At 42.8% G+C, this 18,036-nt stretch overlaps 1 long non-coding RNA gene across 1 annotated transcript in view; it reads left to right on the forward strand.

The window, feature by feature from the left end:
* Positions 1–692: 692 nt before the first annotated feature.
* Positions 693–18,036, forward strand: part of LOC135101120 (uncharacterized) — a 165,826-nt gene continuing 148,482 nt past the window's right edge. The window contains exon 1 of the long non-coding RNA XR_010269042.1: positions 693–768. This is a non-coding gene — a long non-coding RNA (uncharacterized LOC135101120). The remainder of the gene's footprint in view (positions 769–18,036) is intronic.

The raw sequence follows: 18,036 nt of genomic DNA on the forward strand, positions 1-18,036 counted from the left end.
TAGGAACGCCAGTCCCGCAGGAAAAATAGCCGTAACTAAAGTCCAGCTTCGTCTTTCATTTTTAATATATTGGTTCATTGTTTACAGCGGAGACTCTGTGGCGTCTGAAAGTTGCTGACACGCCGTAGAGTGCTTGTTTTTTAAGTGTTTGAATTCATTGTCGTCCATTGACGGTATCACTCGTTGTTTATGAGTTGCTTGCAGCTTGACGATCGATTTACTTGCCGCTACTCGGTTTGTCTTAAATGTTTAACTATTTCATGCCTACATGTCATCAATATTCGTAACTACATTGCGGTTTTGCCCTAAAAAAAAAAAAAAAAACAGGGGGAGGGGCTTATAAATAACACTTGTGGCGTGAAATATTTAAATGTCTCCTGAAAAAAAATAGTCTTTAATAAGATTTATTCTGTCGGTACCACCACGACAAGTACACCTCGAATGGTGGTAAAATGTTTGCCTCTTTAGGAGAACGGATACCATGTTTCTTATCTATTTATGCATGTATTCTTAGCGATTTATGGAACTGTGTTAACACAATTTTAAACATAGCATGATTTTAGTCTTGTCTTAAAACTTGTCATTTCTTTAAAATTGCACGAAATACGTGCGTGCGAGCGCGCGCTCGAGCGCTCTTGAAGGCAACATTTATTTATTTATTTATTTATTTTTATTTTTTTTTGTTATCTTAGGTTAGCATCCACTTGCTGAATGGCTCATTGAGGGGCATCACAGGCGTGGTGGAGGGCAGGCTGCGCTGTACACAAGGTGAGTTACTCACTCCTTTGGAGGCAGCCTGGCGTTGCCCTGTGGTATGATCATGTTTGTCGTGGTAGGCGACAAACATGATCATACCACATCAGGTTCATATTGACCTTAGCCTCATTATGAAGGAATTAGCGCGACATATTATTATGGAATTTAAGCTTTTATAAAAATAGGAATGCTGAAGTTCACTTTGAATGTTCGAGCTGTTCTATCGATACAGGAACACAATTCTGTTGTGCACCAAACATAGTAGTCCTTCGTTGCTATATTATTATTATTATATTGGCTTCTTAGTGCGGTGAACTATATATATATATATATATATATATATATATATATATATATATATATATATATATATATATATATATATATATATATATATATATATATATATATATATATATATATATATATACTCGTATATATATATATATAAGAAATAAGGGAAGCTGCAAGAAGCGACCAGGCTTACACGTGGCAGTCCCTGTATGAAATATACCTATCTATTTCCATCTATTATCCCCATCCATAAACCTGTCTAGTCTTCTCTTAAAGCTCTCTAATGTCCTAACACTAACATCATGATTACTGAGTCCGTTCCACTCATCTACCACTCTATATGAGAACCAATTTTTTTCCTATCTGCTTCCTAAACCTAAATTTTTCAAGCTTGAACCCGTTATTTCTTGTTCCAACCTGGTTGCTGATCCTAGGAATTTTGCTTACATCCCCCTTGTTATAATCCTTATAACAATTAAAGACTTCTATCAGGTTCCCTCTTAACCTACGTCTTTCTAAAGAATGTAAATTTAACAGCTTCAATCTCGCCTCGTAAGGAATACTCCTCATTCCTGGTATCCTTTTAGTCATTATCCTCTGTACTGATTCTAATAGACCTATATCTTTCCTGTAATTTGGGGACCAGAACTGCACAGGGTAGTCTAGATGAGGTCTGACCAGCGCCAAGTACAACTTTAATATTACTTCCGGCCTTTTATTTTTAACACTGCTAAAAATTAATCCTAGTACCCTATTTGCCCTGTTTCTGGCCTCTCTGCATTGTTTTCCTAGACGGAGTTCAGAGCTAACTATGACTCCTAAATCTTTATCGTACCCTGTACCTACCGGAGTTTCATTTTTAATGTGTACCTACTGTGTGGGTTTCCTCTACCTACGCTAAGTACTTTGCATTTGTTGATATTAAATTGCATTTGCCATCTGTCCGTCCATTCATTTATTTTTTTCTAAATCTGCTTGCAAGGCGATGGCATCCGATTCTAACCTAATTAATCTACCTATCTTTGTGCCATCCGCAAATTTACTAACATCACTACTAATTCCACTATCCAAGTCACTGATATATATTAGAAATAACAATGTCCCTAATACTGATCCCTGTGGCACCCCACTAATTACATGACCCCACTCGGATTTCGAGCCGTTTATTACAACTCTGTCACCTGTCGCTAAGCCATGACCCTATCCAGTCTAACACCTTCCCATCTATCCCGTGTTCCATAACCTTTCCCAGGAGCCTTTGATGGGGTACCTTGTCAAATGCTTTACTAAAGTCCAGATATAAGATACCATAACTATCACCATTATCTACTGCCTCGTACACTTAACTGTAAAAACTTAACAAGTTTGTCAGGCAAGACTTCCCCTTCGTGAAGCCATGCTGTGACTGATTTATCAAGTTATATTTGTCTAAATGCTCCCTAATGTTCCTCGCTATTATTGACTCCAATATTTTACCTACAACTGAAGTTAAGCTGACAGGTCTATAGTTAGACGCTAAAGTTTTATCTCCTTTCTTAAAGATGGGTACTACATTAGCCTGCCTCCACATTACTGGTACCTCCCCTGACTCAAGTGATTTCCTAAAGACAAACTAACGGCTCACTAAAAACCTCTTTGCATTCCTTAAGTACTCTGGGATATATTTCATCTGGTTCTGGTATCTTGAACTTTTTTAGCCTATCTATCTCCTGTTCCACTATCTCCCTAGTTATGGAAATATCTGTCAGCTTCTCATTCTCATCTGTTCACTATCTGGCATATCTTGCATGTTTTCCTGGATGAAGACAGTTAAAAAATACTCATTCAGAATTTTACTAATCTCCTCCCCAGAACTGACCAGCTCTCCATCTGCTGCTTTTAATGGACCTATAGTATCCTTATTGTTCGTCCTGTATACCTGATAAAATCCTTTGGGGTCTGTCTTCGCCTGGCTGGCTATATATATATATATATATATATATATATATATATATATATATATATATATATATATATATATATATATATATATATATATATATATATATATATATATATATATATATATATATGTGTGTGTGTGTGTGTGTGTGTGTGTGTGTGTGTGTGTGTGTGATAGAGTGAGTCATTTAGACATAAATACGGATAGATGTATTGGCTTGTTTGGGAGAGTCTTTTCTCCGGTCACTTGCTGGTCCGTGTGTTTATCCATCAATCTTGCGCTGCTTGCCGTGTACGCACTCCCACAGCCTCTGAGTCGCAGCACCACATTTGGCACGCCAGCCTCCCATGGGGTGATGCAGGCCGGTATTCCACGGTAAGGTCAAGGGTCAGGGCATTGTTTTTACTGCTGCCGGTGGACACTTGATTACATTGCGACACGGATCCGGACATACACTCGCATCCGGGATGTCTTTTTAGCCCGTCACAGATTTCCCGACAGGCGTCCCCTCCCTTACAGGTTCCCTTCCATAACTGTGTCCGTAATGGTGTTAGCGAAGGGAGGCGTTCCCGGGGTGCCCTCCAATAAGTAATTCAGTCGTCGGCGTATCAGCGGTTTGTCACTTCACCTGCATTAACGGATTTCAGGCAGCGATGATGATGATGATGATGATGATGATACGTAGTTCTTGTGATGATGAATGTGAAGGTAGCGGTGTTCATGTGACGGTTGTGGTGGTCGTGTAGGTTTGTCCAGTGGTTCCCTCCAGTGACGAGCACCGCCAGGGGGACAATTTCGATGATGGTGATGACAGTGACGGCAACGACTACAACTTTACCGGCAACGACCATGATGATGATGCCACCAATGATGATAATGATAAAGAATCACACTGGCAATGATGACGATGGCAGTTATGATGGTGATAATAACGACGACAGTGATATGATGACGCCAAAAAGGATGTTGATGATGATGATGATGACAGTTGTGATGAGGAGATTAGTGCTGACGGATGATGGGTTAATAGCACCACGGATCTCTATTTGATCTTGAAATCACTATAACAAAACTTAATGTGTACTCGTATATCGTCATATATTTTTTAACTCTCGTAGATGAGTAACGCTGGCACCATTTATTGTTTACACTTCATTGTAAGGCATGCGAGAAAATGTTAGTCGCCATAGTGTTGTCAATGTGTGGGAGGCGAGCGATGGAGGAGGAGGAGGAGGAAGCTTAGCATTAATAATGAGGAGCGGGAGCGTCCATCTTCTTGCTTAGTACTTCATGAGCCCAAGTAACACCTCAGAATGTTGTTAGGCTAGGCTGAACGAAAATCCTTGAATTGCTCCGTTATGGATCCGACGCCAGTAAGCTTCTTATTTTGAGGGATACACGACCAAAAGCTTCTTAAATTTATTTAATTATTTCCCACAGTCGCGCTGCAAGAGTAACAGCATTGTGTATTCAAAGAGCGGAGAACATTTCTGAGAGAATTCAGCGTGTCTGTAGTAAAGTCCGAGAATGTCGTGAAAGTATTGCGTCACACTACCGTTGAGCTGTACTAGTTCTTATTCTTCCCTTCACCAAGTAATCACAAAGAACACAATTTGTATTTTCATCTCACTAACAATTCTCTCCTGGCTTCAGAAAATGTGCGAGAAAAGTTAATGTAAAGATTAAGGGAGCAATAAGCCAAGATGCTTTATTGCAACCTTCATCTGGTTGCCTCTTAGTCTCTGAGTCTCAGCCAGGGCAAGAATAGTGACAGACTTTGATGTCTGAACTATTCTTGAGCTTTACTTGAGCTCACTTTCTCCAGACACTCATTGGCCTGGCAGATTGTGGAGTAAGTTACCAGACATGCTGCCTTGAGTTCACCCGGTCCCTCGAGCATGTAGTCTAGCGTGCTGGCTGACCCGGCACTCAAAGAAAGCAGGGTCAATATGAACTGAATTTCATTATTTATTCGTAAATTTGCATTATGTTGTTAAGAGGAGATTGGTTGTTAGTTACTTAAGTGAAATTTATTAATACGAAAACAAGAGAGTAGTCGTATGTATAAGAGAGAGAGAGAGAGAGAGAGAGAGAGAGAGAGAGAGAGAGAGAGAGAGAGAGAGAGAGAGAGAGAGAGAAACATTTACACTCTCAGATCTGCATTAGACAGGACAACTCCGAGCATGAGGAGAGTTCTGCTTATGTTATCAGAAAACTGGTGCATCATTGGTATACATTGTGTGTGCGTGTGTGTGTGTGTGTGTGTGTGTGTGTGTGTGTGTGTGTGTGTGTGTGTGTAGATGTGTGTGTTTCTGCCAAGGATGCGATGCCTTGTCTTGCACAAACTGTTTTGACCTTTGCCAAACTCCATCTCAATTTCGACACCGATACGGTATATATATATATATATATATATATATATATATATATATATATATATATATATATATATATATATATATATATATATATATATATATATATATATATATATATATATATATATATATATATATATATATATATATATATATATATATATATATATATATATATATATATATATATATATATATGAGAGAGAGACAGAGAGTTTTTTTTTTTTCATGTGTTTTATACTTACACTTAATAGCACCTCACTTTTGGACAGCGCTTCGCTGCCGCCAACATTAACGACAAAAAATGATCGTGAACTGTTCGCCTGATTCGCCAAATTTCTAAAGAAGGGATCACCGTTGTTGGTTCGGGTAAAATTAATGGCTCTCGCCGCTCTGCTAACCCCCGGCCACACTAATCCCTTGATATATTCCTCAGGCCATAGCATCTTCCAGTTCTAAATCCTGCCTAAATCGGTTTAGCTTCGTACAGAGAAAGTTTTCACATAAATCTACAATGCCTGCATCACTCTCCATTTAACTTCTGCGCCATTTGCGGCGGCGTTTAGGGTCATTACCGCGAGGCGTGTCTTTGTGGCAGACTCCAGACGCACCAGGTCGGGAAGGTCGATGAGGGTTGTGGTGAAAGAAGGGAAAGGAGAGGAAGGGAAACACCAGGCAGCCAGACACTGGAAGGGGCTGGCGGGGTGGGGAACTAACCATGGCGTCCATATTATTATGTCTAGATGATAACCTGCTCGTCTTTGAAATTCCATCCAGCGATTTTGTGGCTCAAGCTGATTACCTCGGGCAAGGATGAGGAATGTGCGGGGTGCCTGCGTGTCTGAGGAAGAGGGAGAAGTGAGGTTAGAATACTGAGGGAGGGAGGGAGGAGAGTGTCGAGCGTCTTGGTTTAGCTAGAAGGATAGGTGTGCGCTGCTCAGTTGCTTGGGTGAGTAAAGGAGGGCTTAGTGTTAAGTGGTGGGGAGGAGAATCAGAGAGTTTTGCGCTGATTGCTGATAGTGGTGGCAGCTCGGTGTGGGGGAGGAGAGGGGGCGAGCTGAGTTGTGTGGTGCTGGGGGTGGAAGAGGAAGGCGTGGAAGGGGTTATGTGGGGGGAGCCTCTTCATGCTGAGTCAGGAAGGCGACGTTGACTTGAGGTTTTATCGCATTAAAGATTTTACCAGAAGATGATCCTGTGGCTAAAGTTTGGGAGAAAGGGGGAAGGGGAGGACCGAGGTAGAAGAAAAGAAAACCGAGGAGGGAAGAGGCAGGGTTGGAGAGAGGAAGGAAGGAAGTAAAAGAGGGAGAGTGGAAGGGAGGGAGGGAAAGGAATAAGAGACCGGAGAGGGAAGGAGAAGGAGAAAGAGAGGCAAGAAGGGAGGGAGGGCGACGGTGAAAGAGCGATTCAATATGTCTGCCTCATGTTGCTGTTTTTACCCTGGCAGAAGAATGGAACACCCTCGTAATGTTTTCTGCCTTAAGAATTTGTAAGTACCGCTTCAGGGTTCAATATTTCAACCAGAAAGCTCGACGTTACGAAAACAGTTGGCGATCAGACAAGAAAGAGCAGCCATACCAAATCCGCGGCTTCCTCTCTTGCTAAGTAAAACTTAAGACACACACACACACACACACACACACACACACACACACACACACACACACACACACACACACACACACACACACACACACACACACACACACACACACACACACACACACACACACACCTAACTTTTGGCATTTTAAATTTGATTCGAGAAAAATCTACATTATTACATTGTCATTTACGTCAACTTACGTCCACTAAGAATATTTCGGCAGATATGTAAGTGGCTAAATTACTGTGTTCGGGAATCCGTCGCTTCAACACTGGAGAAATACAAACTTTTCTTGGATGTGAACAGGAGTCAGTGAACAGGAGTGAGTGAATACACTAAGAGCCACGTTGTCACGGCGCTGCCTGTTACTCCTCGCTTTGAGATAGTTGCTTACTTTACGGAAAGGTCAATTCTCAGTGTGACCGGCAGCAGGTGATAAAGAAAGTTACTTCCTAAAGGTAATGCTTAAAAAATTATATAGGTATTGCAGACTATCCTTGATTATCATACACCGTGTCGAGGAACTATTTCGATTTTGTTTGTTCTGTCGGAGACGAGAAAATTGCCGAGCAAATGACTGTGATAATGAGATAAATGGTGGAGGGGCGCGCGGGAGTGTGGGAGGCGGCACGAGAGGAGTGCGGGGACTAGGGGTGCAGGTGCCAGCTGAGACGGTGTAAATGAAGAGGAAATGAATCTTTGAATTGAGGAAAGGAATGTGGAATGTGGAGAGAAGTGACAGTGAAGCGAAGGGGAAAGCAGCGAGAGGAACGCAGACAAGTGTGATGTGAAATGGAGCAGTGGTTGAGCCGCGGCCCGTGGAGGGAGGGTCTCCGTGGGACAAGACTGGAGTTTGAAGTAGTTGTAGGTTTAGTGGAATGTTGGGGATTTAAAGATGTACGAATAAAATATGCAATGGGAAGTTTGAGTGTACGCTGGAAAGGTTAATAACAGGGATGGCAGTAAGAGGTGTAAGGATTCCAGGAAAGTTTGGATGTAAGGTGATAGAGTAGTAATAAAATATAAGCCAGATCTTCATGATTGTGAGTGTTATGATAAAAGCTGCATGAAAGGATATCGTATTGCACTTGGCCTCCATGGTAACACTCCAGATTTTTTTTTATTTCCGAATTATGTCAAGAAAAAATAAGAAAAGAAAAAAAGTTTGTAATATTGTTCCTACCTATCGATTCCATTTAAAGTAAGAAGGGATTGGTGCCCTTCTCGCTAACTTGGAAACTCATGCAATTTTCGTGTACTTTAGAAATGCTAGGAGAGAAATTTTGGAATAAAGATAAGTTTGTGGGGATCCTATCCACAACTGCAGCCCCGCTCCGCGCCTTCCACGGACGGGCGAGGTCCTTTGTGTTCCTGAGTGTGTGTCCTCGCCGGCCAGACCTGCTGCTGCTGCTGCTGCTGTTGCCGCTGCCGCGAGGAACACACACACACACACACACACTCTCTCTCTCTCTCTCTCTCTCTCTCTCTCTCTCTCTCTCTCTCTCTCTCTCTCTCTCTCTCTCTCTCTCTCTCTCTCTCTCGTTCACTGATGCTCATCTGCACCAGCGAGGCACAAAAGGTATTCACTTCTGTCAAGCTGCAAAGGAACATTCAATTTAGTTTCCCCCTCACCAGACAGTACCTCTTCGCGTTCCTTGTACCACCACCACCACCACCGTGTCGTTCAGGGCCACCTATGCCCACCCACCACCTTAGGGAACGAAGGTTCCAGTGGGTCTGGTGGTGCCCGCATAGTATAGGACACCTTCAAACGAGAATGTTCAGGCAGCAGGACACCACGACACTGCAGGGAGACCGTCAGTATCTCCCACCGCCTTCCTCTCGCCCTCCCCGACCTCCACTCCTTTCCATCCCCTTGCACCTTCTGTCTGCATGTTCGTATCTCTCTCTCTCTCTCTCTCTCTCTCTCTCTCTCTCTCTCTCTCTCTCTCTCTCTCTCTCTCTCTCTCTCTCTCTCTCTCTCTCTCTCTCTCTCTCTCTCTCTCTCTCTCTCTCTCTCTCTCTCTCTGCAGCCCAGAGTCCAGGCAGTGGCGGCCATAAATTCAAAGCCCATGTCAGTGGCTTTTGGAACTCTTGCAACGCGCATATATTTTTGAAATATGTGTATGTTTATACGAGACAAACATTGTTAACGCGTTTTTCATTTACGAAAGTTTTTGTTTTTACGAATAATTATAATCTTGTAAAGTCTGTGCGTTCACTTTTTTTCTATTCAGGAAAATATTTTGTGCACGCCGACACACACACACACACACACACACACACACACACACACACACACACACACACACACACACACACACACACACACACACACACAATTTATCTGCACCATCCCTCAGCTTTCCCTCTCTCCTTTTTTTCTCTTACTTTTTGTCCTACTTTCTTTGTTCTCCCTCCTCCCTCCCCCGCCACACTCGCTTCCTTCTTCCCTGGCTCCCTAAGTCTTGGTTTCCCCCTTTCCCGTCCCTTCCGGCTTTACCCCAAGGTCATTACAACACCGCGGCGCCTAAATTGTTGCAGGCTCACCCAGACTACGGTTCTCCCAAGTTGTTTGTCCCCAGGCTGCAGGTCCCCAAGTTGTATGTAGGTTTTCATGTGTTCGTTGCTCAGACATTGTGTTTCCCTTCTGTAGGCTCCCGCTGCTCGACAGGTCCCGCAAGCTACAAGTCCACCAGGCTGCAGGTCCCCCCAGGTCCCGGGTCCCCAAACTACAGGTCTTGTTCCCTTCCCCCTCCGCAGGCCATTCCGCTGTTAGCTTTCCTGTTGCCTCGTCACGCCTTTTCCACCGTCTACGCTTTCCCCCTCTCCCTCTTCCCCTCTTCCTCTATATTTATAGTTCTAAAGCCTTGTAACATATCACATTTCACTCCCCTCGCCCCTTTCCCTCCTTTCCCGTTATATTTTGTTATTCAAATCTCTCGGCAACACGAAGAGTTTAGTGTCGCGCTGCATTTTCCTCCGTCACGGTTCTTTCGCTACCTCTCAGGGCCGCCTCTCCCTTTATAGCATTAGGCTCTCGATGTCTTTATCACCCTCTCCATTCTAATGCCTTTCACGCCGCCGAGAAGTAACTCTCCTTACCTGTCAAGACGTGCCTCCTCATTTCATTGTACCATTTCTTCAACCACAATGCAGCTTGCAACAAATTAGTTTACGTGACCTTTTCTCATTGTTATTTTCCAACTTATTGCTCATTAGCTAGACTCCGTGCTGGCGGGGAGGAGGGAAGTTGGAGGCAAGGCGAGGCGAGACCAGGGCTTCTGGATCCCCCTGCCGCCTTTCTTCTCCATGCTCCCTCGCATTTCTTCCGTCTGTTGTTTTCTTCCACCCACTTGCACTTCAACTTTAATGCTTCCCTACGGTCACTATTGTCGCTAGAATTTCCCTCCCGCCACCATAAGCCCGCGGTGTCTGCTGCCTTCGCCTCCTTGTTCCTCTATTGGTGACTGTCGATGTTATTTATTGGTCTTCTTTCGTGTGTGTTCCTTTCCGTCTCCGCCGTCTTTTTCTGTTTTTTCGACTTTTTTTCCTTTTTCTCTCTGTTCGTGTCTTGTTTAAATGTCAGTTTCATTTTTTTTTCTTTGTCGCACCAGTTGTTGAATTTGATTTCTGTTCTTTTTTTCTTTCTCTCTTTGTTTGTTCCAGTTTATATGTTTGCTTGCTCTCTCTCTCTCTCTCTCTCTCTCTCTCTCTCTCTCTCTCTCTCTCTCTCTCTCTCTCTCTCTCTCTCTCTCTCATTTCTTGCTCCAGGCCGTATCGTGGCGCGTCTCGTCTCGACACCTCCACTTCCACTGTCAGGTTAAGGGGATAAGAGGATGAGCACGCTAGGTGAGGCGCCTGTCGACTGTTTTAGGCTCGTGTTGCTCCCTCCACGAAATAAAAGCTGAAACTCGCTCAGAAGACAAGACTCGGCTCTGAGCGAAACAACAACGCCAGTATACATTTTTCCTCCTGCGAAATGTGTCATCCTGTTCTCTGTGTTTTCACTTTTTTTTTTTTTTTCGTTGTTTTTAGGGCAGCGTAGAGCAAAAGTCGTTTCCACGTAGGTACAGTATCCTTGGAGTTTTGTTATGGATTTACTCAGGGTCGTATGTTTGCAGTGGAAAAATTAGTTGAATAAATAATGGTTGTATAGATTGGAGGGTTCGGTGAGTGAGGGAACGTGTGTGTGTGTGTGTGTGTGTGTGTATATACCCTTGGGGTTAGACTCGTCAAATCCCGCCAGGAAGAGTCTTGTACAGCGGTCTGTTCCGCTGGTCCAGTGTACTCTATGACAGCTGCCCCGCCTGGCTGCCGACGAGCGCAACAAGCTGTGTTGTGTGTATTGAAAAAAGTAGGCTGTGGTGATGCAGTGTGGCCATTTGTATTCACTCCCACAACAAAGGCCGCGTAAATCACAGTCCCCAAAATACATGTACGTATCTGATGAATCAGGTTATCCGTAGTTTCGTAATTCACCTGTCATGTACATTTTGTATATTCCGGCACGCATTATCGCATTGGGTAAAAATAACACATTTCATAGCGTATTAACAAATGTCCCACTATTGTGTTTTCCAATCACGGATCAAAGCGTCAGATTAATCCGTAAAGCTCCGCAGTTATTAGCGGAAGGATCAGCCTGCCGCATGTCCGCACCCTCCCCTTGAAAAGCGAGATTTGTGTTTACCATTTCAACACTGATGCTTGAAAAATAGTGCCCAGTTATTAAGCTGTTTATAGTATCGCTTGCCGCCACTCACCCTTGTCTAGGCCACTGCAAATGTGTGTCAGGCCACGCACGTCACACGCACCCCGTCACAACACGCCAGTTATTCACCTGGTATTTTATCGGTGCATCATCACGGAACCCCAAGTGTTGACGCCGAATAGTTCAACTCACAGAACATTCAATCCTCAGACGCTTTCTTATAGGGCGCTCACAGAAAGCTAATAATGAAAGAGGAATTATGTTTGGACTAACGGCAGTGACTCGTGATAACGTGGAGTGAGGTCTGAATGTACGAGGATGTGTCATCGAGGTGAGGTAGTTCAATGCGTTGGTGTGTTGTGGCGTCCTTGGTGGGCTGAAGTGTGTGGCGGTGGAGTGGATGAGAGGGTCACAAGTGTTGGATGGTGGTGGAGGGCGGAGGATGATGGTGGGCCGTGTGATTGGTGATGAAGTGTGTTGGAGGAGGCAGAAGCGTGCGTGCTGGCGTTTGGTGAAGTGCAAAGGCTTAAAGGCATATCGCTGTAGTGCTGTGCTTTCGAATTAACGTTAAAAGTGAATATTGCTCGTAACTGCATGAACAAAAAAGATGAAAACTTAATTATTATTCTTGACAGGCATTGTGTAATACCTTGTTTCATCAGTTACCTAAAGACATAAATCATGCGACGGGACTATTCTAAAAAACATTCACGGGCGAATAATTACGATTTGTTTTTCAGACTGACCTGGAAGTTTATTTACTATTCATTTAGTAAGGATCGTGTTTTTCATTCTTTCAATCGCCTACCTGTTTCACCTGCTGGTCGTGTATGTAAATTGATGCTTAATGCCAAGTGGGAACATTTTCATCTGTGAAGTGACCAATTATGTATTACTGGAAAGGCCCAGCACACAGGCATCTTGAAGTACTCGCTTGCTGCACCAGTAGCCTGCATCATAACACCCAGAGGTGGGACTCATTATCTTGTCACATTCAGGTGGTCAGGCTCCAGGCCATCACAACTGGTTGGCGACTTCAGACAGGGAACCTGCTTACCGAACCTTCATCTTTAGCTCTAGAATATTCTAGGTGGCTGAAAAATTAACCATCCAGCGATGGCGCCCTTTATACCTGACATTATCCGAGGCGTCTGTCACTCACTGCGACGGATCCCCTCTGGTTTTGTGTAGATTCAGGAAAGTTGAAATTCCGATCCCATGTCAGTGGTCCCCATGGCACTCCGATAGCTGCGTGTTTAGTAACATCGAAAGTTTATGAGAGCATCGTCTGCTGCGCCGGAGGGAGGAATATTTTGTTCTCGGTTCTCTTGATAAGAAAGGAATACAAATGATAGGAAATAGAAACACCCCGCTGAAACTTTCCTGAGCTGATTTCTGGGAATGAGAAGGAAGTCGAGTAAGAAATAATGGCGCAGCATACCAGAGTGTGGGGGCTGCAGCTGTGGTGGCCAGCGCCCGGAGCTTATGAATGATTTATTTATTAAGAGAAGAGAAGAAATCAAAGCTCAGTGGTGTGTGTGTGTGTGTGTGTGTGTGTGTGTGTGTGTGTGTGTGTGTGTGTGTGTGTGTGTGTGTGTGTGTGTGTGTGTGTGAATTGACACGCATCCATGCTTTATTGCTAATATGAAATCAGTTCGTTATTTTTTCTTACAAGTGTTTTACCATAAAGTTTTCTAAAGAATAAGGAAAAAAAAAAAAAGCGAAAATGTTTTCCTGGACAGTTTACTTTAGTCTTACCTGCTTGTCTTGTGATACCTGGAAATCACGGTTACCGTAATACTCTTGTTCGGAACATATCATCTTGGAAGTTGTGTTGCTTATAACACCAACTGTGCTACAAGGTATCGAAGATCTTGGCTTCCTCTCTCGGCCTGAGCCCTTCACCCCTCACCTTCGTCCTCTGCCTCTCAACCGGTGCGTCCGCACTGTTCCCCTCCATTTGTCTTACTTTCCGAGGCCTCCGACGCGTCACAATTACTCCAGAGCGAGACTTGAAGACTTCCTCATTGCTCCCTCGCGTCCTCTTCAGGTGACTCATTTTCTCGTCAGCTAATGACCTTAAAGTCTACGTCACGTTCATGCCTCCCCTGTGTAGCCTATGGGATGCCGCCGCCAGCATTTACCAGTTACGTAAATACTAAGACCGGTAATGTTCGATTACTGCCATCACGAATGTTAAGCTGGTCATTACTCAACCCGCGCGAGAGAGAGGGAGGGAGGACGGCCTCACCTGCGTGTAGTCATTATACCGTGAATCTGTGGTGAATTTTTGTGTTATTCAAATCTTCAGTGCTCTGTCAGTCACGCCATGAGACTAAGAATGAATGCATAAGCACGAGGCGGTCTGGCTCATCTTAATGTAAATTAATAAGGATTTTTTTTTCTGCTATACATGATCTCTTCATGTCGTCAAGACGTATGGATGCAGTATTTTCAGTTGCTTCCGCGTCCAACCGCAGTCTCCCTTCCAACTCCCTACCTGCCACCCTGCTTCCCTCCTTCCACCCTTTTGTCGCAGCCCTATCAGCCTTTCGCTTGAACACAGACGCTGTGTTGAGCAAACTATTTCACAATATGCAAAGTGATTTGTGAATTTGTTAATGGATGTGTATGTAATGTTCGTACATGAGGGAAATAAGTGTGTGTGTGTGTGTGTGTGTGTGTGTGTGTGTGTGTGTGTGTGTGTGTGTGTGTGTGTGTGTGTGTGTGTGTGTGTGTGTGTGTGTGTGTGTGTGTGCGCGCGCGCGCGCGTTATATGAAATTATTTACATAGTGTTCAGGTTATTTGACACTTCAATATATTTGCATTCAGTGTCGTCCCCCAGCTGATCCAAAATATCTCCTTAAAGAGGGAAGATTGTAGAAAAAGAAGAAGAATTCACGGTATTTCCTAATGAGAGTCGTGGTGAGTGAGAGCCGAGGGAAGAGTGAAAGCGTCAGCCGTGGTCGTCCTGACTTTTTACTGAGGAGTAATGGTGGTGGTGGTGGTGGCGGTGGATTCAGGGTGTCTTGCTGAGGCTACGCTGCTGCTCTCATCCTTGCATGCCTTCCCCCCTCCCCCACCTCTCTCTCTCTCTCTCTCTCTCTCTCTCTCTCTCTCTCTCTCTCTCTCTCTCTCTCTCTCTCTCCCCTACGGGTGTTGAATGTGTACCAAAGAATTAATAACGCGTAGAAAATAATATTATTGAATCATAAAATGCAGCGTACAAAGTCATAACCATGTAATATCAGAAGGTTCGCCGCGCGGGGAGCGGTGTCCCTGCCCCCTGCAATCGTCTGTTACTAAGAACCAAATGTTATACAGCCCCTTTCCATTTCCCCCGCCGGGAGATTGGTAGTGAGTTAGCTACTACAGAATGCCTAGGACATTCTGTCCCTGTGCTCTCTGCACATTTGTACTCTGATATTAGGGAAGTGAATACCTCGCCGCTTTGAAATGTCTTCTTTAATATCTGTTCGGGCTCCGGACAGATTGTTTGCACCTTGCAGATTAACAGTGCGTTACTCTTTGTGAAGGAAGATGTCTGGTGCTTCCAAAAAGGTAGCGTCACTGATTCCGAATACCTAACATGTGCAAACACTGGAAAGAGTTGCCGCAGTATTAGACTTTTTCGTCGATGTTGATTTCTTACTTGGGAATACGCCTCTTGAAATAATTAAGGAAATACTCGGTCTCTTCGATATGAAACTACCGTCTGCAGTCCCTCCTCCTCAGAAAGCAATACTTTCGTCACAGCCATCACAAGGGTGGGTAGGGTCGAGGATTGAGAGGCCATCCATGATCCAGGCTCAAGTTTGTTAGGGGAGTCTGACTGCCGATGTGCTGGCTTGATGTCCCCGAGTCAGGGGGCCGCACTGACTATGAAGGGTGCACGTAGTTCAAAGCCCTGAGAGCCCCTGCATTCCGAAGGGAGAAGGGCACTCCCACCCAATTCTTTATACTGGGGATAGCCGAGATGTTAACAGAGGGCCCTCCGTATCGATGCTCCAAGCATTTTAAGTTCCATGGAGTATTTTCAGATATCCTTTCTGTTGAGGGAACTATGGAGCTTGAAGATTGATATGGGGGCGATATTTTTTCTTTTTTCTTTTTTTTACACCTGAGAGGAATGAGACGTGTGACACCTGCAACGTAGTGAAAATATCATTTTTCATTGAAAAGGAAACCAACTGTGGTTTACAAAACAGTCGAAAATCCATTAAAAAGTGAGAAAACATGATTGCTTCAGAGAATGCAAGGTTTGTGTGATTTAATATTCCTTGCCTTTTGAATAAGATGTAAAGATATTTTTTAAAGAATTTCTCAGGGATTACTAGTTGTTACTTAGACCACGTCATCTTAGTTTGTGTCGTACATTTTTTTTCTGATGCCATAAATAAGTCTTTGTTGATTTCTTTCAATCATCCTCGAATTGCCCTTAAAGTGTCCTTATTAATGGGAATCTCAAATTAAAAAAGAACTCTGTGATAGATGCTTAGCTTTACTTAGATTTGAGTCACAAGCTGCATACATTAACATCAATAAAAGAAACAAAAAGATTTATAATGGGAAAGCAACAACGTATCAAAATGTTGAAGTATTTTTAGGCGCTATACATACAAATAGGATTTCCTCACTGTGATATATTTAGAGCTGCGGGTCGGTATATTGATGGTAAGTAGATTTAGTAGTGCTGTAATTATTTAACTGGTGGTGAAGCCTCTACAAACTAACACATCAAAACAGGGTAATATTGTAACCAAAATGTCGCTGCCAGGTTAAACAGCACGACCACCTACCGTTATCTCTGCTGCAGCTACATGAACACAAATGAATACCCGACTAACTGACCGGCTAAATAAATATAAATGTTGAATGTGTCCTGAGGTTTTCATTTTGATGCTGTTTTAATAGTTAATAACAGTCCATGGCGTGTAATGTAATTTGATGCAGCGATGGTTCCTGTTTTACGAGTCCCATCTATTTTCGCACAAAAGTGAAAAGGTTGGGGTAGGAAAATTTGGAAAAAAGAAGACAAAAAGACAGAACATTGTGAACTATCGCAGAAGACGTAGGGGAACCGATCGAAGGAGATTAATGTAAAAGTTCAATGTACGTGCCGGACTTAATGTGAAGCTTACGAAATGTGTAGGGAACAGGAGATTCTTTACCAAAGGCCCTGGAAGAGAATGATCCAAATTAAACTAAGGTGGTAAGGTTGTATTTAGACTCTTTATACCCCTAATTTTCCTTCATAACAGGAAGAAAATATACTAAAATGATGATAATGAACCAAAGTTTTAAAGACAAAGGAATTTACTTGATCAGTGTATTTTTGTGTGCCATTTATAATGAACAAGCTACATCTATCTGAACTTATTAACTCATCAATTAATGGAAAATGAGAACGTTGATGATATTTTAAAAAGCTTTAGAATCACCTTGAACTAAAACAATAAAATTTTCAAGAATTACAGCTGTCATTGCGCTTTGGGAAGGATTCAGTGTAATAAAATATAAACCACAAAATTATTAAGGTTGCCTTCATTGGAACAGCATTCTGATACCGCATTTTTAAAGTCCGGAAATATATATATATATATATATATATATATATATATATATATATATATATATATATATATATATATATATATATATATATATATATATATATATATATATATATATATATATATATATATATATATATATATATATATATATATATATTTTTTTTTTTTTTTTTTTTTTTTTTTTTTTTTTTCATGCTCGGAACTGAAGTTAAGGACGAGTTAGGAAACATCTTAATTGAACATTTTATGTCCTTACATTTAAATGATAATAGCAGATTAAAGGAAAGATAAATCAATTTTTTTCTGTAGTTAATTTCACGCAGACATGTTAAAAAAAAAAAAAAACCTTCCGTCATATGCAGGTTTAAAGAACAGCCCGGCGTGCACTAGCAAGCATAAGAGCAGCTTCCTTCACTGTTCCTCTACCATTGCCACACGGAGTTTGTTGGCGCTGACTTGATCTGTGGAATCAGAAAGCACGAATTCTCAGCCTGCTGGATCCTGTGAAGGTCAGAGAGGACTGTTAGTATTCCTGGTAACTGTTATTGGCACCGACACGTGACAGGACCACCTTCCTCATTGTTTGTAACGGTGCTTCAGAGGCTTAAGATAACAGGCTTGTTCTGAGGAGAGCACTGGGCTGTTACAGTTACAAACCAGTTGATTTTCGCTTCGAACATTTTTCTCTTAAGACCACACACCTTAAGGCGTAATGATGTGTAGCAGAAATAAATCCAGATCAGCCTCACCAGTATCATACGCTCGTCAGCTT

Source organism: Scylla paramamosain, chromosome 6, assembly GCF_035594125.1.
Source record: "Scylla paramamosain isolate STU-SP2022 chromosome 6, ASM3559412v1, whole genome shotgun sequence".
In the NCBI taxonomy this organism is placed as follows: domain Eukaryota; kingdom Metazoa; phylum Arthropoda; class Malacostraca; order Decapoda; family Portunidae; genus Scylla; species Scylla paramamosain.